The 20,532-nt window shown below is 43.5% G+C and overlaps 1 protein-coding gene across 18 annotated transcripts in view; it reads right to left on the reverse strand.

Moving 5' to 3' along the window:
* Nucleotides 1-13,110, reverse strand: part of STRBP (spermatid perinuclear RNA binding protein) — a 72,029-nt gene extending 58,919 nt beyond the window's left edge. For 16 of the 18 annotated variants that reach the window (XR_012625878.1, XR_012625877.1, XM_074846581.1 and 13 more), the window contains exon 1: nt 13,014-13,106. The gene's annotated coding sequence lies outside the window, so the exon portion shown is untranslated. Of the gene's footprint in view, nt 1-5,242; nt 5,383-12,650; nt 12,669-13,013 lie in introns of those variants that run through there. The other 2 variants (XM_074846576.1, XM_074846577.1) reach the window with 2 other exon arrangements.
* Between the last annotated feature and the right edge of the window lie 7,422 nt (nt 13,111-20,532).

Raw genomic sequence — 20,532 nt, forward strand, 5'->3', positions numbered from 1 at the left:
ACTTAGGCTTCTCTAGTTTAATGTGAACAGATGCTGCACTGCTGGCTGCTTTTGCTATTCAATCTCTCCCTCACAGGGCCAGAACCATCCTTCACAGGTCAGCTTGGTGAACTGTTACAGTAAATGCTTGACAACAATTACCTGTAGATTCATGAGATTCAAATTAGCAATTCAGTATCTGAATATAGCATGATTAAACTCAGGAATCAAATTCAGAATGTGTCCTATTTTCAGGCATCAAATTTTTTGAGCACTCCACTCTTGAAAGTCAAACTGACACAGACTCAGGAACCTTATATGTGTTTTTCAGAAGAGGACAATGGAGTCCCTCTTTTGTTAGGCAGCAGGACACACACAGTCTGTTCTCAGGAAGAACAGGAGGCAGAAAAAATAAGAACACTGCAGGACACTAGCAAGGGACTTGAGCCATTCTGCAAGACGTGGGGAAGCTTTGCAGCCCCACACTATAAAGCAGCCCATTCCTCAGCACTGAGCGCCTCACTCTGGACACCAAATTCTAGCATATCATTTGGTTTTGAAGAAAATAACAGAGGCAGTTGTCTTTGCCACTTGGTGTTTCTAAAGCTCTAGGTGGCACAGGAGCAGGCTATGGAGGATAAGGGAGTTAATTCTTCTTTCTCTCTTTGAAAACAAACAAAATCAACCAATCAAAAAACCCACCCTTTACACTAGCTATTAGGTAGCCATCTAAAACATCCAAAACCAAATGAAAAGGATGGAGGGTCTGACAGCATTTCTCTTACAACTCAGAAAAGAAATTGGCAACTCCTGGATAACCAGGAGTGTGTATGTCACCATGTCCCCTGCCTGTACCCAAATCATACACCTCTAACAGGATCTCTTCGATCTTCACGCTAAGCTCCAGCCATCTAATAGCAGTTGACAAGGAGACTACAGAGTGTGTACTTCAACATGACAATCCCTACAAGCAGCCCAACTCTCTCAAAAGGCCACTTTTCATCCCTATTTATGCTACTTCCCTCCTTCTAACCCTGTCTTCTCTTAGGCTCCTAACAAACAAACAAAAGCAAAGCAATGCACACACATAACAAACATGTACTGCTTCCCTTGGGCTTCACGCATTCTGGATGTCTGGATCTCTGGGCAAGCAATTTTGTTTCCCATACAGCAAACACGGAGAGGTCTAAAAGCTACCAGCTCTTCTCCTTCCCACCATACTAGTCTTAACAGCTACTCTGTTTAATTGCTTCTGTGCTGGAATATCTGCAAGCTGTTCTTGCGCTGCAGTGCTCAACTGCTACAGAGAGACTGGCAAGAGCAAACCCAGTTCTGCGCTACCGCAGCCTGTGCGCAGTGCAACGTGGAAGAGCCGCACAGAACGTCCCCCCGGCCCACCCTGCTCTCCCCCTTCCCTCCAACCTCTCCATTCTTTACGTATCAGCAAGAGAACAGCAAGTTTCTGGAACCTCACGACAAACTTGGAAGATATTTTTCTTCCTCAAGAGCAGCCAAAAACCGTTTTTCAATCTTTTCCACACTAACAACCTTCTCTCTACACACTTCTGTGAATGAACACGACAGAGTCCCTTTAGAGTACGTAGACTGTCAAGTTTTCTGATTTGTTCCAACATTCTGAAATATGAACAAAACTTTAGACTGCATTTTGTACATGCATATTATTGAACTACTATCCAATCTATCAACACAAATGCTACACATGCACACAAAAAGTCTTTTTAGAAGATATTCCAAACTTGGTTAGAGTAGAATATTTTCAGTTGGAAGGGACCTACAACAATCATCTAGTCCAACTGCAACATAAAAGGAGCACAAATAATGGAAATGGAGCAGGGAAAAGGAAAGAGAGAAGTACAGCAAATCCCTGTGCTGCTCAGCTCTCAGCCAGAATTCAATCTTCTACGTACTGTGCATGAGACTTGCTAATGTACTGTGTGACGAGGGCAAAGAGAACTCATTGAGACAAGGTGCACCTGCTAAAACTGGCAGTAAAACCAGTTGACTACTGCAAATCAGTAGTGCCCAGTGCAAACAGAAAGCAAGTCTTTGTTCTTCTGGCACAAGAGAACTCCTTTACTGCAAGTACCACATACAGATCAAACATTTACAAGCAAAAGAAAAGAAGCTAGCCAAGGGATTTATATTAAAGGCGTGAAAGAAAACAATAAATGTACCACTGAGTCCCATGCTCAGACAAGCTCTCCTCGAGCAGTTCTTCCTCTGAAGGAGAACTGCAAGGAGACAGCCTGAGCCAACAGTTTCTACAGCAACTGCAGAAGCACCAGTACAGTGATATTCAAACCCTGCAGTAACTGCAGAAGCGTCAGTAAATGGATACTCCAAATACTGAAGGAACATTTGGCAGTTTCACCTGGACTCTCTCTATCTCACTGGGCAATTCATTGATCCCAAGTCAGCTTAGCTCAACTCTGTATTTGCCTGTTTCTCTGCAAACTCTTCTGAATCCTCTTTACCCTTAATAGTCTTTCAGTACACTTGTTCCCCTCCAAAATTTAATGGAGCTTGACACAGCCGTCAAAGAAAATTTTGTAGACATGGTGCTGGAAGGATGACCAACATCATCCTGTAAGGAAGAGACCAACTGCGTCGTCGTGTGGTGCTGCTGCAACTTCTCACCGAGGGTGGAATGCTGTTATGACAATGACACCATGCCCGAGGTGCATTACTAAAAGCACAGTTGGAAGCATCTCAACGGGAACCAAAACAGAGGTATGTTACCACCCAACAACACAGAAAAAGCAGATCCATTTATAAGGTGGTTATTTTAGCACCAATGCAGAAGCCGTATTAAGGAACAAAAAACACTGCACCTATGCACTCGGTAAGTTTTGCAACTAAGAACTGCAATTTATTGAAGAATGTTTAGGGCAAGCCATCTCTCACTTCCTGCTTAAGAATCTGCTTTAATAAGTCACAGTGCCTCAACGGTCACAGCTTTATCAGTAGTTCCATATAAGTGCTCCTTGCAAGAATTTTTTCTTAACTCTGCAGTCTTGCTTTGTTTCACACTGAAACTTGGCATGAAGCTCAGGCTCCTGACCCACAGCAAGAAGTTGAACAACATTGCTGGTTTGTTTTTGAAAGGGTCAGGAAGTCTCCAGTTTCAGGTCCTTCAGTGTTTGGGGTGGAGGGGAGCAATATATACAGCCACAGTTCAGGAACATTCAGTATCCAACGCCTGTCTGCAAAGCACAGGGGTGTCGTGGTTTAAACCCGGCTGGCAGCCGAGCACCACGCAGCCGCTCGCTCACCCTCCCCTGCCCAGGGGATGGAGGACAGAATTGGAGGGGTACAGGTAACAAGACTTGTAGGTCGAGATGAAAACAGTTTAATAATTGAAATAAAATAAAATAGTAATAATAGAAAATACAATGCAATTGCTCACCACCCCCCGACCGACGCCCAGCCTGTCCCCGGCTAGTGATCCCAGAGAGGAGACAATCCTGAAACTGCAATCCTGGAAGAGCGAGACCTTCCTGGCCAACCCTCCTCTATACACCGAGTGTGACATTACGTGATATGGAATATTTCATTGGCCAATTTGGGTCCGTTACTCTGGCTGTGCTCCCTCCCAGCTTCTCATGCACCTGCACACTGGCAGGACATGGGAAGTTGAAAAGTCCTTGATTTTCTTAGTACCAAGTAAAACCATCAATATATTATCAACATTCTTCTCATACCAAATCCCATAATGAAACCAAAATACAGCACTGTTCTAGCTACTAAGAAGAAAAGTTAACTCTATCCCAGCCGAAACCAGGACAAGGGGTTAATCAGAGAAGTGTCAAAGATGTACTTTGTAAACTGCTCTTATTATTGGTTTATTACATGATGCCACATCCACAAAAACAGATTTTTGGTCAAGAGTTCACTACTTATATAATGCTGACACCCAGCTACCTGCTTTAAACAATATTCCTTATCTCGTGGGCTAACAAAAGTGACTGAATTCCCCCAGAAGATAAAGCAGACTGCATGGAAATAACCCGCAAAAGACAATCTTATTCCCACATTAATGTTAGTGGAACAGAAACAAAGATGAAAATATTTTGGTTTTATTTTTGTGCCTTTTATCACAATTGATTCGAATAGTACCATCACTATTTAAGACTGTGACAGTTGTTTTTTCTAAAATGTGAAGTACTACAAAATCTAAAGTGGAAAAGTATAAGTTGTTAAAGCATAAGCATGCAAAGACTTCTAGATCAAATTTATTCCTTAGCAGGCTAGTTTTGAAGGAATAAAGAAAACAGTTCCAGCCAACCATCTTTTAATACAAAGTAATCTAAAAAAATTAGCAACTACAAACAGTGTCCGGTTTCACATAATTTGCTAAGACTGAAAATTCAACCAAATTTTTTAAATTGTCAAAAATACCCCAGTTACAGGAGGTTCTTGTTTGCCTCCAAGGTGGGAGTCATGATTCTTTTCTCTTACACAAATTTAGACAACTGTGTTCTCTCTTCAGCCTCCTGGCCATCTGTAGAGATGAGGAGGTGTGTACAGATGTGGGCTCAGAGCAGAACAAGCTACTTGTCTGAGCTCATATTTTTGGCAGTCACCAATTTCACCCTCACCCACCAGAATCAAAGAAGTTATCAGCTTTGTCTCCCCCCACCTTCCCAGTATTTGCCTGCCTTTATGGCTTTTCTAGAACACTTGTCACCATATTTACCAGAGTACATTTATTACTGGTTTTAAAATAACAGTTTTTGTAACAGAGGGGAACATTTCAGGTCTTTATAGGGGAACTTCAGACATGAAGAAATGAAATTGTGCAGTAAATCAGTGGCAGAACCTGAAAAGGGGCCAAATGCTCCCCTAATCAATACTTTCAGTTTAATCACCAGACCTTCTTCACTGGATCACAGTGTTGCTCTGTGCCTGGTATTGAAGAGTTTACTCACTGGGCTTTTTACCAGCTTCCAGTTTTAGAAGGAATGCTCACAATTACTCTGGGCTTGAGCGTGATGTGCACAACATAAAATCCCCAGTTACTGTGCATAAGCAGCACTACATTTCAAGCCCAGTGATACGCTCTTTAAGGCCATCCAAATGGCATAGCTGATTACTTTAAAGAAACAAATTAAGTCTCTATATGATTAAAGACTTGGACAGCATGACCGGGTAACCAAAGAAGCCTAATCTATTTGTTAAGTCCAATTATCTAGACATCAAATCAAGAGATCACGAAGCATTAGGACATTGAATAGCTGCTTACCAAACACTTTTAGCTCTCTGAAAAGATGACAATCACTAAGAATCTATGACATGGAAAAGGCGTTCTTCAAAGCAGAGGTGGGGAGAAATCAGTTCTTGGGCATTTATGTTTTCCTCTCATCTTCTGTCGAGCTAAACCAGCTATTAGAGTAAAGGGAAAGAGATTAGGATTGGAAGTGGAAGAGGAGTAGAAATCCAAATGTTCTAAGTCTCTGTACCATATGCATTTACAAAATAACTCCAGCAGGTATCTGAGATTACATCTGAGATCTCCTTTCTCAGTCTAGCAATGTCAAAAGTCTTCATGAGGCAAATAAGATGAGCCTAAGCTCCTTCATTTTAGTTAGAGTCCAGCCACCAGATCCAATAGGTTCTCAGGTAGGATTTCAGTCTAATTTACTTAAGGGGAGCGGGGGGGAATCTCCAGTTCTCACTGCACTTGCAGTTCAGGAAAGGAACTGCAGAAGCCAGGAGCTGAGACCATCCAAATTTTTCTTTCTCTTTGTTTCAGGGTGAGGATTTACATAACTAACATTCATCTATTGCTACTTAACAGAAGAACCCCACTGAGGCACACCTTTCATGTCTCTATATAAAAAGAAAAAAAAAAAAAAAAAGCCGGTCACGTATCTAGAACCCACCTGCATAGTACAATCCAACCTGAAATATCTCTTGCTAAAGTCAGTCCAGCCTTGGCTCTGGGGTGCACAACTACCACAATATATGATATTATGGGGCTAAACACTTCCCAGATATTTATGGGTACCTTCCAATCCTCAGTTTTCTCTACAAGTGCTTCATAGTCTTCCATATCGTCTTCTATGGATTCCTTGCAACCCCTTCCTTTCAACCATCTTACTTGGAGCTCCATGTTCCCTACTTGTCCCATCATACCACGGTCTCCATCATTCTCTGGTACTTCACTCCTTGAAGACACAGACTATACACCTACAGCTCCCCCTTCTATTCCAGAGACTGTTCCATTAAAGCAAATATTCAAAAATTGTCATATTATACATACTATAGCACCCCGTAACCAGAGAAAAAGAGCAAGTTTCCGTATACAAAGAACTGCCCCCATCAGCACAGAAGAATCAAAAACCAGGAATGACTAATTTTTCTTGTCTTCATACTGGAAAATTGATGTCTTCACCCAGATTCAGCATCAGTTACACACCTACCAGAACATCACCCAGCTTCCTCAGAGTGTAGCTGGAAAAACCAGCCATGCAGGCTGTGCTTAGGGCTTGGAACCGGATAATTAACACCACATAAATAGCTGTTATTTAAATTCAACTCCAAAATGGATTCAATGTTAACACACATTAGTCAGCACTTTCAGATCCACTGATAACATGTTATTTGTTTCTATGGTTAATAAAAACATCCGCAACCCAATCCCATTCATCTTATCTACATCAGGTTACACCGTTGGACCCTTATGCTCACACTGCATTCTGTAACAGATAAACAGGGCACCAGCTTCACTCTTGACAGCTGACTCCCATAGGGCAGAGAAGCAAATGCCTTTTTTTTTTTCTTTTTTAATACAAGCTGTAATTTGTTTGTTACATGGGCTGATTTGTACTGCCATAACTGTAGGCTTTCACCCAGTCTCCGGGTGATATGCTTAGTACAACCGTTCAACATCTTGCTAAGCAGGCTCCAAAAAGACCATTTAAGCTAAATACCTTCTTTATTTGGGTATGTACCAGCTAACAATTTTAAGACCATCACCTACTTCAACAATGGCAACTAGATTCAGTGGGGTGTGGCATGCTGGCTTGTTCCCTTGCTGCATTTTGTACACTTTTTAAAGAGCAAATATGAGAACATTCAAGAGAGATCTCACATTTGTGGAAAGGGTTAAAAAGGCTCTTGGTAACAATGTTTTGGCTGCTATACCATAACAAAAAACAAAGCCACCCAAAGCCCTGCAACAAGTAATGAAATTTTTTATGCCTTCTCCAAGATTAACCATGATTTATCACAATCCACTGTTACAGGACCCACCCCACTCCCTTTAAAATATAGAATATAAAAGGTATATCAGTTTCACAATATCATTGGCGCTAGGATAAACCATTTTGTAGCAAAATCTCATGAGGCAATCAGCAGTGCTGCATGCCCAAGAAGACCCTGCTCCCAAGCCTCGAGTTTCCTCAGCCTCTACAGCGACTGGTTTGCCAAAGCTCCTTTCTAGAAACACACACCACTTGCTTCCAGGCCAGCTTGTGCGTCTGGGCTTCACACCCCCCTGTAGTCTGGTTATGGAAGGCAGGTACTGCCAGCTGAGAACTAGGATTAGGGGAAGAGTTTGTTTAGGGTCACAGTCAATGCAATCCAACAGCCTGGGAGAGCCATTTCCACGCGCAATATCATGCCTGTGTCTCAGAGAATACTAAAGACACTTTAGGGCCCAATACTTAAAACACTATGCTCACACTTCGATTTGCTGTACTACAAGTCAAACAAGAAACATGTTTAGTCTGTGTCTCCCCTCCCAAGAATCAGAGGAAATAGAGAAGTAAAGGCCTCTGAAACCAGTTTGCCCTTTTCTGCTCCTACTATAGGGCAATGTCTAAGAGGCAACATCAGCTTCTCACCATCGAGAGAATACCATCATACACTGTCAAGCCAAATGCCAAGTTCTGCTTTAATCACTGTTTCACTTCTTCAGCACTAACTACATAAAAGCTTAAGGTCTAAAATCTTAATCAATTGTTTTCTAAGATTTCTTCAAGTTCTGTGATATCTCATGATTACCCACTAGTAGGAGTGTTCTTCCCAACCAGATATTCAAACATCTAATTTTTCAATGAAGTCAAAGTAAACGCACAAGAACAAGAAGCAGCAAAATTTAATTTACTGTGATAGCCAGACACACCCCAATTTTATTTTATTTTTAAGCATACAATTAAGAGTAATTTAATTCCCTATGTAGACATTACATGAAAGAGAAACATTACTGTAAGAAGAGCTTAATACTATTGGTACACAAACCTTATGACAGATAAATTAGAGCCTAGTAAAACAGCATATAATTTACATTTTGTTATGTCAATCACAAGTAGCATCTTGAGGCTCTTAAACAGTAAGTGAAACCACAACATAAGAAACTAATTTAAATCAACCCATGCAGCAGGATCACTTAAGTTTCCACAATCCAAGAGATCCCCTAAAATGAGTCAGGAATTGGATTTCATAACATTATTCCTCTTCATCATTCATTTACACCTTTAATTTACCAGCATGTTATGAAAATGTTTTACTACAAAAGTTATAAAGTTTTGCATAGTTATAGAAAAATCAATGAAGTAAACCAACAGGGACACGGGTTTTAATAATCCATGGCCTTTATTACTCAAGAAGCCAATCAGCAAATGTGCAGGTGCCCCAGTAACACAGCGGCCCCGCTCAGCTGCATGGAAAATCCACACACGGGATTAGTCTCAGAGTTCTCGGTTTTAGCCCGCAGAGAAGGAAGGACAGAGCAGCCAGTAAGTACCATGCTTTACATACCTCTCAGTAACGGCAGAACAAATGACATAGCCTGAATTTTTTTTCTTACGCCTCTCCTATAACCAGCACCTTGCCTACATTCCAATACCATGTAAGAAATCACCAGGAAGGTCAGTATATGCATTGCAAATCAAAAGTATGAACACAAGGCAACAGACCAACGTGGAGTGGGGGCCAAGAATTCTCTCAAGTCCTCTCCCATTCCATGTTTAGAGTGAGAGGACCAGAAACATAAGGTAATTTAGCTACAAAATAAGTCCAAACATCCAAAGTGCAAGAAGTTTACATTAACTCACTCGTAACATTTGTAAGAATTCCTATGTATGCTTTTTCTTAAAGGCACATGAATTAAGGTTTTCAAAAAAGTTAAATAGAAACACTAGCCCTCTGTGAGTTGACACAGTGTATGTGGCACTATCTGTGTTTTCTGTCATCATCGCTCAGTGAAAGACTTGCACATAAGAAGGAAAAACTATACAAATGCCAAGAAATGCAGTAGTACAACTGAAAAAATATTATCTCTAGTCTTGTAGCTTGTATCTATTTAATAAAAAATATAAGCAAATATTTCCAGGTAGGGCAGCTTAGGCTTATGCTTCCTTAAATAAGTACAAAGTTTCTATTTCAAATCACACTGCAAGTACAACAAATGTGCTCAAACTATGATTTCTACAGAAATATTTGAGACTTGCTTTTTTTCTGCTATTTAAATCCATAACTGTTTTTCATGTTGCTTTAAACAGTAATTTTCCTTGTGATTTCATCACTGCAGCATATACAGCACTAAAGCAATCTTTACTTGCCAATATTGCTCAGTTTATAGCAAATCCAGGACACTGCATCAGCCAAGTGCTCCTCACGTGTATGTTGTCAGAACAGAAAAGTCCTCCCTCCCCCAACCTCAACACAAGCTACAGAGACCCAAATGCTATGCTGAAGTCCTCTGTTGGCATGGCTAGACCTGCCATAAATCCTAACTCACCAAGAGCTGAAAGTTAGCCTCGTGAGGTGTAGACTGAACCTCCGCATTCTCACTCGCCCAGCATCTCCCTCAGATGGCCAACACATCCCTGGGTGCCTTCCTCTCAACTGCCTCAAGGACTCTCCCTCACCCAGCCCACTCTATAGAAACACAAAACTGCCACTTTTTTTACTGTTTCATATTTACACTTAGGCATGCTGGCCACTTCTAGGTGTATGTACAGCACCACAACCAAGGACAAGACTCTGCAAACTTTGATGTTTTAACAGATACTTCAACAAGCATGCTCAGGGTGGTTTTTTTACACACTCAAAAGCTTGTTAACGAGCCAGGGCATTTCCTTCTCCACTCTTTCCAGCCATGGATGTGCTCTTCAAAGAGCTCTATTTACATGCCAAGTTACAAAGTTCAGCTGCTTCCAAAGCAACGTGGAAAAAGCGCAGCTTTTATGACTCTACAGTGAGGTTTTCCACAACATGAGGCAGCTTCTTAGGCTCCTTTTTTTTTTTTTTAAAAAATTTCCAAACAGGATTTCACAGTTCAAAAAAAAAAAAAATCATCTCAGTCCACCCACAGGCCTTTGAGAAACTTAACTGAGGGGCTTGAAAATAAGAGAGCTCTGCAACCTTAAGCATCATGTTACTGAATGAACATCCATGGAAAAAACTGCTTACAAGTCAGAAACAAGGGTCGCCAAAATCTGCATATCCACCAGAGTTTAAACTACTGCCCTAACGTTTAGGCATGGCATGCCTTCTGCCACATTCTGTTTTATCCTTCCATTTGCTTACTCTTTCTTCTCATTTGTCCCTGAACCTTTGGTATGAAATCAACTGTGTCTGAAACTGCTTCTTCTAGGACAAACCATGAGGCTGGATTCAGTCACTTCTTCAGCAACATTTGTACCAGTTATCACCTGGGGCTGCCCCCAGCCCCCAACACACAAGTATTTCTAGACAGAATCTTTCTCCAGTTCCCCAAGAAATCAAGTCCTAGATTTCTACCTTGCATTTAGCCTGTCAACCACTCGGAGCAAGAACTGGCACTTCTTCAGCATCTTCTTTGTGGGGAGATGACAATATCAATAGTTCAATAATAATGATTAGTTTGGATGAACAGCCTATGCAAATAAAACCCCTTTATAAAAACAGCAGTAAGAAAATCAGCAAGGACTAAACATTCTAGTAAAAATGCCAAAGCAGCACTAGACTTGCACCGTCAATGACAAGGTTCTGAGAAACAGAAAACTGAAAATATTAAAATCTTACTATTAGCAATCCTTACCCACTCTTTTCCCCATCTCTCCTTTCATTCCACACCAACATGAAGCAGAGGGAAATGATTGGAAAGTTCCAGAGAGAAGAAAATGACACATGCCAAGAACTTCCAGAGGCAAGTCCAACTTCCTAAAAATGACCAGGAATTTAGCAGAAGCTACAGCCAGATGCAGTCTGCTGACATGAATTTCTTCTTCCTCTCTACACGGGCAGGAAATAACGACATCCCAGCTTTTACAAATTTTTGATGGCCCATCCAAGTGGTGGACTATTTAAATTCTTGGAAAACACTTTTGCTTTTCAGAGACTATGAGCAAATGTGAGCACTATGACCTTGTGCAAATAAAGGAACACAGCAATACAGCCTCTACAGAGACACCGTCAGGTCTTCCTCCCTTCCCGCTCCAAAAGTTTTGTTTTTAAGGACTCCCCTCCAAGCACAGACAGCACTGCTCCATCCTCCTTCCTTCCTGCCTGCAAACATTAGGCCCTCTCTGCCTCCACATTTGCTTCCTTTGAGTCTCTCAAAAATGGTTACCATATCTTTAAAGACCAAGTTTTGCAAACAGTCCTTCCTTCTCCATTCTTTCCAAGGATGTTAAATTATTCTGCACTAATGAAGGAAATTATTTTAATTTTCTGTCTTTACCCTAGAAGGCCAGGTTTCAAATGCTCACTAGAACACACAGCTATTTTAAATTAAGTTAAATAGTCCAGCTATTTTAATTTAAGTTAAAATTGCGCAATTTTTGGAACTGGAGTTTTGAAATACCTTATATTCCTGAAAACAATGCCAACTTCAGTCTTTCTTCACTTAAAACACACTTAGAATTTCTAAGTTTTCAAGACAAAGTATGATGAAACTTTTAAAAGATGTTAACAAACTATAGTACACAGCAAAAAAAAAAAATAATTCGGACATACCCAGGACCCCCCATTTTATAATTTTTTTGCTCTGCCGTATTCTGTGTACGAGGTATTTGGAAGGCACGCTCTCCGGAGCAGGACATTTTCTTCTTACTTTCTGTAAATCACACGGCACCATTTTCAGAGCCGTGTAAATAAATAATAAGACATTTAGCTAGATAATGCATATTTCTCTTTTGATTCAAAACTCAAGTTTTGCTTTGCTCGGCAGCCTGCGTATCACTCCCCGGTTATCCCTGTAAAGTTCTCACTTCCAGAAGAATTAGGGGGTTAATGATTCACAAAATCCAGTGCAACGCAAATCCAGAATGAAAGAAAGGGGGGGGGGGGGGGGGGGGGGGGGGAATAAAAAGACCCAAAATACTGGTATTTTCCCCCAAAGCAGGAAGCCTGCGGAGGTCCCCGAAGGACGCGGCTCTCCCGATGCGCTGCCGCCGCCGGCCTGGAGCGAACTTCTGAGGGCGCGTCATGGCGGCCGCGGCCCCCCGCACCTGGCCGCGGGCTGGCCGGGACGGGACCGCCCGCTCCGCCCGGCCAGGGGCCGCCGCGCACAGTCCCGCACCCCACCCCCCCCCCGACCCCCCCCCCCCTCCCCGCGCTCCGCGGCCGCGCTGTGCTGACCCGGCCGCAGCCCCACCTTCCCCCCCCCCCCCCCCCCCCCCGCCCCGCAAGCACCTGCGCGCCCGCGGACAGGTACGCACCGCTCCGCCGGCGGAAGCGCGGCCGCGCTCCGCGGCGCCGAGCCCCTCATCTCCGCCCCCGCCCGCGGGCCGGCGGCCCCTCAGGGCGCGGAGACACCACCCCCCCCCCCCCCCCCCCCCCACAAGGGCCGCCGCGCCCCTCCGCGCGCGCAGCAGCGCCCCCCCCCCCCCCCCCCCCCCCCTTCCCCTCACGCACCGCCTCCCATCCCCCCCGCCGTGTCCTGCCCTTGCCTCCTGCCCGCAGTGCCCGGTGCAGTGGGAGGAGCGGTGCCCGGCGCCCGCCTCCCCTCAGGGGCTGCCCCGCCACCCCGACCCCTCCCCTCCCCGCCGCCGCCGCCTCGCCCCGCCGCTCGCCCGCCTCACCCCGCTGGCCGCCGGCCCCGGCGCAGCCCCTCCGGCCCCGTCCCGGCTCCGTGGCCCCGTCCGGCTCCTCCGGCTCCGCAGCGGCGAGCGGGGCGCGGGCACGTGACAGCGCCCGGCGCCCCCATAGGCTGGGGCTGCCGGGCAACGTGAGCCCGCCCCCTCCCTGCACCTGAGAGGGAGCCTTACGCCAACTGCGTAGGGGGATGCCGGGCTGCCGCGCTAAGTCCGTAGCGGCGCGGAGCCAGCCGTTCCCTCCCTCCTCGCGGCAGGCCGGCGCGGCCTTACGGAATTGACGTAAAGCTTCGCGGCTCGGCCCGTCCGGTTTCCTACCTGGGGCCGCTACTCCTTGCGTAAACTGCGTAATCCCGCCCGGCGCCCGGGGAGAGAGCTCCCGGCTGTTCAGGGAGCTCGCGCAGCTACGGGCGCTAGGAGCGGCCAAGCCTGCACCCAGGAACGTCACTTACGTAAAGCCCCTCAAAGAGGTTAGTGTTCCTTACGGATTCTCCGTAATGTCGTCAACGCGGGCGCTGCACCTGAGAGGGCTCCCGTTGCGCAAATGCCGTAGGCGCTAGCGTGTCGGGCGCAGAGTGCGTAAGCGGCGCGGGAGGGTCCTCCCCATCCCCGGCTGAGGGGCGGCCGGGCGCGGCGGGAGGCAGGTGTGTGTGTGTGCGGGGGGCAGGCTCGTCCCTGCCCTGTCTCCGCTCAGGGCGGGGAGGAGCCACCGCCCCCGCGCCGGGGCATCTCGGCGGAGACTGGAGCGTGTGGTTTTACCGTCACCCGGCCCCGCTTGCGGCGGCCCAGGGCTGTGAGTGCCAACATTCGCCTCAGGCAGAGCCGTCCCCGCCTGGAGGGGCCGGGGGATGCTGGGCCGGCGGGCGCGGACAGGGCCTGGCCCTTGGGCCTGGAGCGCAGCTCGCGGGAGGGACGGGGCAAGGCTGAGGGGAGGGGGGCGAGCTGTGAGGTAGGGCCCTGGCACCCCTTACCCACGTCCCTGATGGATTTTATATCCCACGGCACAGGCCAAAGCAGGTCAGAAGGAGAGCGGTTTCCCAAGTTGAGCTGAGAGGTGCTGTTTCCATGTGAGTAGCTGTTCTCCACATGGAATCCTCAGCGGTTGTCTGAGGGTGTTAAAATCGAGGCAGCCTTGTGGTGCGTTTAGACAGGTCGGGCTGCACAAGGAATACGGTGTTTAGTGATCTCCATCTTTCTCTTCTAGAAATCAACACCAGTGGGTTCAAGTTAGCTGTCAGCTGCCCTGTGATGATAATTCCTAATCCCAAACACCTGACTGTTCTAGAGCAGATGGGCACTACGGTGAAGTTGAAGAGAGAGCTGAAAGTACTGTTGTTCAGACTTAAGAGAAGTGCTAGCACACCAAAACCTCTAGGTATGAGGAGGGAGGGTTGAGTTGGTGGTTTTTTTTCTTCCTTGCATGTGCGTTCCATAGAACCTTTATGGTTTTGCTTCGACATTAAGATGGCCGATATCTTCACACGAGTGCTTCGGGATTTCTGCCAGGTTTTCTAGGTTAAGCCTTTTCAAACTCAGCTTTCAACACGTAAGTCGATGGCAATTGTATTTAATATCACTGTTTACACTTTTCAAAACTAATTTTCTATAGGCTGTAACAATGAAAGACAGTTGACTGGCGAGGGCTATGCCAAAATAATCAGTACACAACATGCTGTGCTGAAGTGGCCTATGAGGGAGCTTTGGCAAAAGTTAGTAGGATCAGGAGATTTGCAGTGCTGAAGTGAAACAGTAACTTTCATTCAAAGGAGCGATTTGCAGCATTAGAGTGGAAGTAGAAAACATGTGTGCATTAATAACTACATGCAGGGAGGGATCCAGCTTGTTCAAATTAAACTTACATTTTGTATACTACTTTGCAAGCCTGTGGCTAAAGTGTTGCCCTAGTTCCGATCGGTCAGACATAGCTCTACTTTGGTAATAAACTTTTATCTCATGTTTATGGATTAAACAGAGAAACAAATCTGAGAAATCTCAACTACTGCTTTCAACTCTAGAATTAAGAGGTTTCAGAACAATGAATGAGTTTAGCTAAATCTCACCTTTAATATTAGTGTAGGCCTTGAGAAGAGGCAAGAAGATAACAGCTAGAAAATCAAGGACTTGATGTGAGAACATTTTTATTTGAGATTGATTACAGCAAATAGAGACACAACACAAATATAGCCCAGAGGACGGCTGCTGGAGGAGATAGTAGAATGGGAAGGGGCAGCTGTGAAAATTAGTGGCTGTGCATTGAAGCTGGAAATGTAGTAAGGAGAGAAAAATCTGCAAGAGATGGCATCTCAGATGGTGAAGCTTTTGCAGAGGCAGAGGAAAGATACTTTCAGCTGTGGTCTGAGTGAAATCTTGAATTTTTCTGTTGAGTTCTCCCTTGGGTTAATGATTTGCCAAGGGCAAAAACACAGAGGAAAGGGGATTGATGGATTAATTTAGAATACAGGGGATTGGAAGGGCTTTGGCGCTGCATTACAAGATATAAATTTAACAAGGAGAAGAACATCTGAGGTTTGGAAAAAAAGTTAACATCTGTCTTTAGGCTTCATGGAATAAAAAGGAAGAAAATTGAATTTATATCTCTAAGTATACCCAATAAGAGATGGGGACTTGAGTTGTGCCAAAAGCAACCTGGAATTAGAGTTACCATGATGAAAGTTAAAGTAATTAACAATAATTATGCTCTTTCTTGGGACGAAATACTGGCATAGAAAGATCTTTCTCTTTTTAAAATATATAACTATGATGGAAATAATGAGTGTTTCCTGCAGATCTTTTCATAGAAATATTTAAGACACTGTCATGTATTCTTGCATGTTACTAGCATCCCCTAGACAACTGAGGGAATCGCAAAGGCTGTAGAGGTGCAGAGACCAAGTTAGGTGAAACCCTTTGCTGGAGGTCACACAAGCAACAAGTAGCATAGTCTGGATTAGAATTCCAAGCCTTGTACTCATTCCAGTAGGCTGTCCTCACAGCTGTGAGCGGAAGCAAATCTAAAGGGTGATACTGAAAATACAAAGTATATGCGTTAGCATGTAACTTGGATTTTTTTTTACTTTTTTTTTTTTTTTCTGAAAGAGGTTGATGATCTAAATGATTCCAGCAAATCTAAACCTTCTAGGAAAAGTGAGTATGGAAAGGGAGCTCAGGGTTAACTTTGGAGTACTGCATAGTGGCTTGTCCTGTCTATTTGTATCTCCTGACTGGCCAGATTACGTTAGGATGGTCTGATTTTAAGTACTGTGTAGGTTTTGTCCTATAACAAGTGTGTATAATGGAATAAAACCAATTATATGAGAACAGTGTACAGATCTGAGATGTTAATGGAGAGAACAGTTGTGGTGACTGAAGCCTTCTAAGACTATTATTTAACTGATGTTTACTGACACAGTGAATGTAGAATTAGTTTGTAAAAAAACCTCTGTTCCTGGACTAATTTTCCTGCTTGTAGATCTCATACCTGATTATGCCGTATTCTATAAATGTGACAAAGAAATTTTATTACCAGTATTAAATAAAAAATAGAGGCAAGGCAGGAGCTAGTATGTATGACCAGCGTGTAAAAGTAGTTTTCCTGGGAACCAAAAAACCCCAGAAAAACAGAGCGACCCTTTACAAAGGGTTGTTGATAGCTACCAGTTTTAAGCTTGGAGTGAACCATGCGCTGGCATCTGCAGTGAGGCTGCCCCACGGGATGGCCTACTGGGATGATCTAGCATCAGCTACAAGTACTACATTAAGGACTAAATGGCTATTAGCTATAGTAAAGGGAAAAATCCTAAGTGAGCAAGGATGAAATGTAACCTATCAAATTTCAAGTGTTTGGTATTGTTTACAGACAAATGGGAATGTTCGCATAGTGCCTGAGGGAAGAAGTATTTTTCTCTTGCTGTAACTCAGAAAAGAAATCTCTGTTTGAGACTTACCATTGTCCAGTGACCTAGTTCTTTACAGGTTTCAAATTCTGCCTTTAGACATGTACTAAAGTTAATGGGATTTGTGCAAAGATATCTGAGGCCAGACTTTGAATTGGAAAAAAATAGCTCTGTATGAGGCGTGTATTTTAAAAATCTACATAGAAAAAGCTATCTTTTCATGTGAAATTAGTCTCATAGCCTCACAAGAACTTAAACAACAAAAAACCAGAGAATTTGAAAAGGAACTTGTTTGACTTTACATCTTTTTAATCTATAAAACCAAATAATTGCGTGTGCTTAATGTTAATTTCAGTGGGACTAATCGCACATTTAATGTGGCTGTTTGCATGCTTTGAAGTTTGGCAGTGTTTGAATACTTTCCACACAGGAGGCTTGGATTTAGAAAGGTGATAAGCTAAGAAGATGACTTGCAAATGTGAGGTGTTCTGAAGAAAATCTTGAAGTTCTAAAAAGCAGCTCATCTTTAATGACAAGAATGAAGTCAGAAACAATTCCATGAAACATAAAACAGTGTCCAAAGCCACTCTTCTGTCTTGCTGTATTTGCTTGTGTGGAGAGAAGTCATGAGAAAAGGTAGAATGCCAAATGATACAGAAAGCAAAGTGGAAAAGCATGATGTCATGTGGCTTCTGCAAAAAACCAAACAACATAGAGAACAGAAGGTGAAAGTTAAAGGGTTATAATATAATCAGCATAAAAATAGATGTTGAGCGGATTAAAACTGCATTCAGAAAGGGTAAACGTTTTTTTAAAAGTCCTGTATCTTTACAGAGTGAATGGACAAGTATTAAAACCCAGAGTCAATGAAATTATTTCTGCAAATCTGCATCAAAATCAAAGGCTACGCGTCCGAGTAGTCCATTGCTGGGAGTGGTCTGGGGGCTCAGGAAGAGAAATCAACAGTAAAAACTTGGCAGATTTTAATTGAATCTGTTTCTCTGCAGGATGTGGGCAGAAGATTCACAGTGGGGAAAAGAAACATGCGATGTTAGCAGTACTAGAACAGTCTTTGCTAGGGTAGATAAGCATTGCTTGTGGTAGGTGTAACTGTGTGTGGGAATGGATCTTCTGAAAGCACATCCAAGTCTTAACCAAGCGACTCTCCTTACAGCCTGCTTATGCTGGGACTGATGTGACTTAAGCCTGGCTTCTCACCACATGGCTGGGAGTGTGAGTACTGTTGAGTTGTACTTTTAACATGGGCTCTAACGTGTCTTGTTTCCTAGTGAGGATCCTGCAAAACTTGGTTAACTGAGTTTGGTAGTTCTCAGACGTCATCTCACTGTTCCTCAAGCATCCCACGTTGTTCCTTGGTGTCCGAATTTACCTTGTTTTGTGTGTATTTGATCCCAGCTTTTATTGTTTTGTTTAATTTCATTCTGCCTTCATTTTTGTTTGGCCTGCAGCTATTGGGTGGTTAATCTGTGGCATGATGTAGCAAAGAGTTTTATTCTGAAAAGTGCTTACAAGATCTGTATTAACTTTTTTTTTTAAAAAAAGTATGTCTCAGGCATAAAAGGGATCAAACAGATGACTATCCAGTGTAGAGGGTACTTAAAAATCTAGAAAAATCTTTTGCAAAACAAAAGATGACATGCATGAATCTGGCAGTTCTTTGTGTACCTAACTCATTACTAAGAGTTTTACAGAGTACTTGCTAATACCTGGTGCAATCCTGAATGATAATTGCTTGACTTTGGACTAGAGCAACGGAGATGAAATGGTACTGGAGGAAAATCAGACACTAAAAGAGGAGGAATCACACCATGAAATGTACCACAGTGCTCTTCAAGTCCCAGAGCAGGCTCTGTGGGGTAACATTTCAGAGATCTTTTTAGCGATAGCGATGAGGACCAGCTTGAAAAGCAAGCAAAACTGGAACCAAGTAAGTGGGAAATACTTTCAGGTTATGACTAATGCAATTATTAGAGAGGCTACTGCATGCACTGTGGTGGATTTAGCTTCAAGTAAGAACAGAAGTTATGCCATGTGTGATTGATTCCAGGTTGGGTTACAATTTAGAAGTGCAATTAGTGAGTCATTTGCTACTTTATATCAATTATTAAAACCAACAAAGGTCTAGGTTAAAAAAAAAAAAGTGCATATCTCAATATGAGCTGCTCTACTTGTTAATCAGATTTCACGTTTTTGTTTGGTGTATTTTAGCTTTGCTGAGTGTCCTGGTGCAGAGTGTTCCTTAAACTAGCAAGTGAATTGCTGTACACTGTACTGGCACTCAGTGTCACAGCCCCTTTGGTATGGCCCTGTCGCTGCATCCCTTACTTTGTTTGGCTAGAACCAGCCCAAGGGAAGTTGTCTATAGTGAACCTGCAATTCAGCAGCTTCCTGAACCATTTGTACACAGAAGTGCTTTAATCTTATTTTTATAGGACACAGTGCAATGTAACTAGCCTCGGCCATCCTGACATCTAAATTGTTTTGTAGATTGTGCTGTCTTCAGTCTACTAGTTGTATTCTCACCCCCATCTGGCAACTGCTGAATGTATAATTAAAACTTTTCCACAACTGGCCATGACATAACTCATAACAGTAAACAGGCTTCTGTAAAATATGAGTGTGCATGTGCAGACATGTTTTCTGCTGAGATTGTTTTTGTTGCATATGTCCCAGGAGTGTTTCCTGAGAAATTAAAACTTTGTAGTGAATTTAGTGGGTTTTTTTCAAAATACGGATTGCATCACCCAAATGGGAAAGAGAATGAACTCTTTGAAAGGACTGCTGCCATATTGCTCATTGCTGATGTAGGAGAAGGCACATAATCACTCCTGTCAGCGTGGAGGAAAAAGAAAAAGTAATTTTATTCCTGTCTCATGGTGTTTCTGCAGGCTGGTGGAATCTAACACTCTTGTTGAGACCCTAAATGATCATCTGAAGTCTCCTGATGCTTAACATCTCTCCTTTGGGAAATGGGGTGTTAATACATCATCTGGCCGTTAACTCTTTTCTTGTGAACAGACATGCTTTTACCTGTTGTGTACGGGGGAGCACGGGGTGACTGCAGCTGGTTACAGGGCATCTCTGGTCTGTGCAAGGAAAGGTGACAGAAAGAAGGTTCTACACTCACGTTGTAGCTGAGCACGTGGGGTTGGCAGTGTCTTATGCAGCAGGTTTCTCCTTGCAATTTAATGGCATAAAATTCCAAAGATTGACTCTTGGTCTGCAGCCCTCCTCCCTAGAGAAGCCTGGACTGTATGAACAAACATCCAAAGTAGGACTGAACTTGACAGAGGTGTCCACAGTTTTCAGTCTTAATACTTTATAATGAACATTTGAGATCTGATCGTGTGATCTCTTAACCCTCACAATGATTGTGGTTGATGTGGTTAGCACTTATATATTACTGGGATTTAGACATGAACCAGTCTGGAAATCAGCTGTTTTCTCCATTGTGTGGGTAGGATATGATACATGTTTATCTTATATCAATATGAGATAACTATTTTCATGTGTATCAGTGGCAGGTAGATAAGTGTTTGGGGGAATATGTATGTCCTTTCTAGAAAAATGTTGATACAGCTGTAAGGGTTATT

The sequence above is a fragment of the Strix aluco genome, chromosome 20, assembly GCF_031877795.1.
Source record: "Strix aluco isolate bStrAlu1 chromosome 20, bStrAlu1.hap1, whole genome shotgun sequence".
NCBI classification, from domain to species: domain Eukaryota; kingdom Metazoa; phylum Chordata; class Aves; order Strigiformes; family Strigidae; genus Strix; species Strix aluco.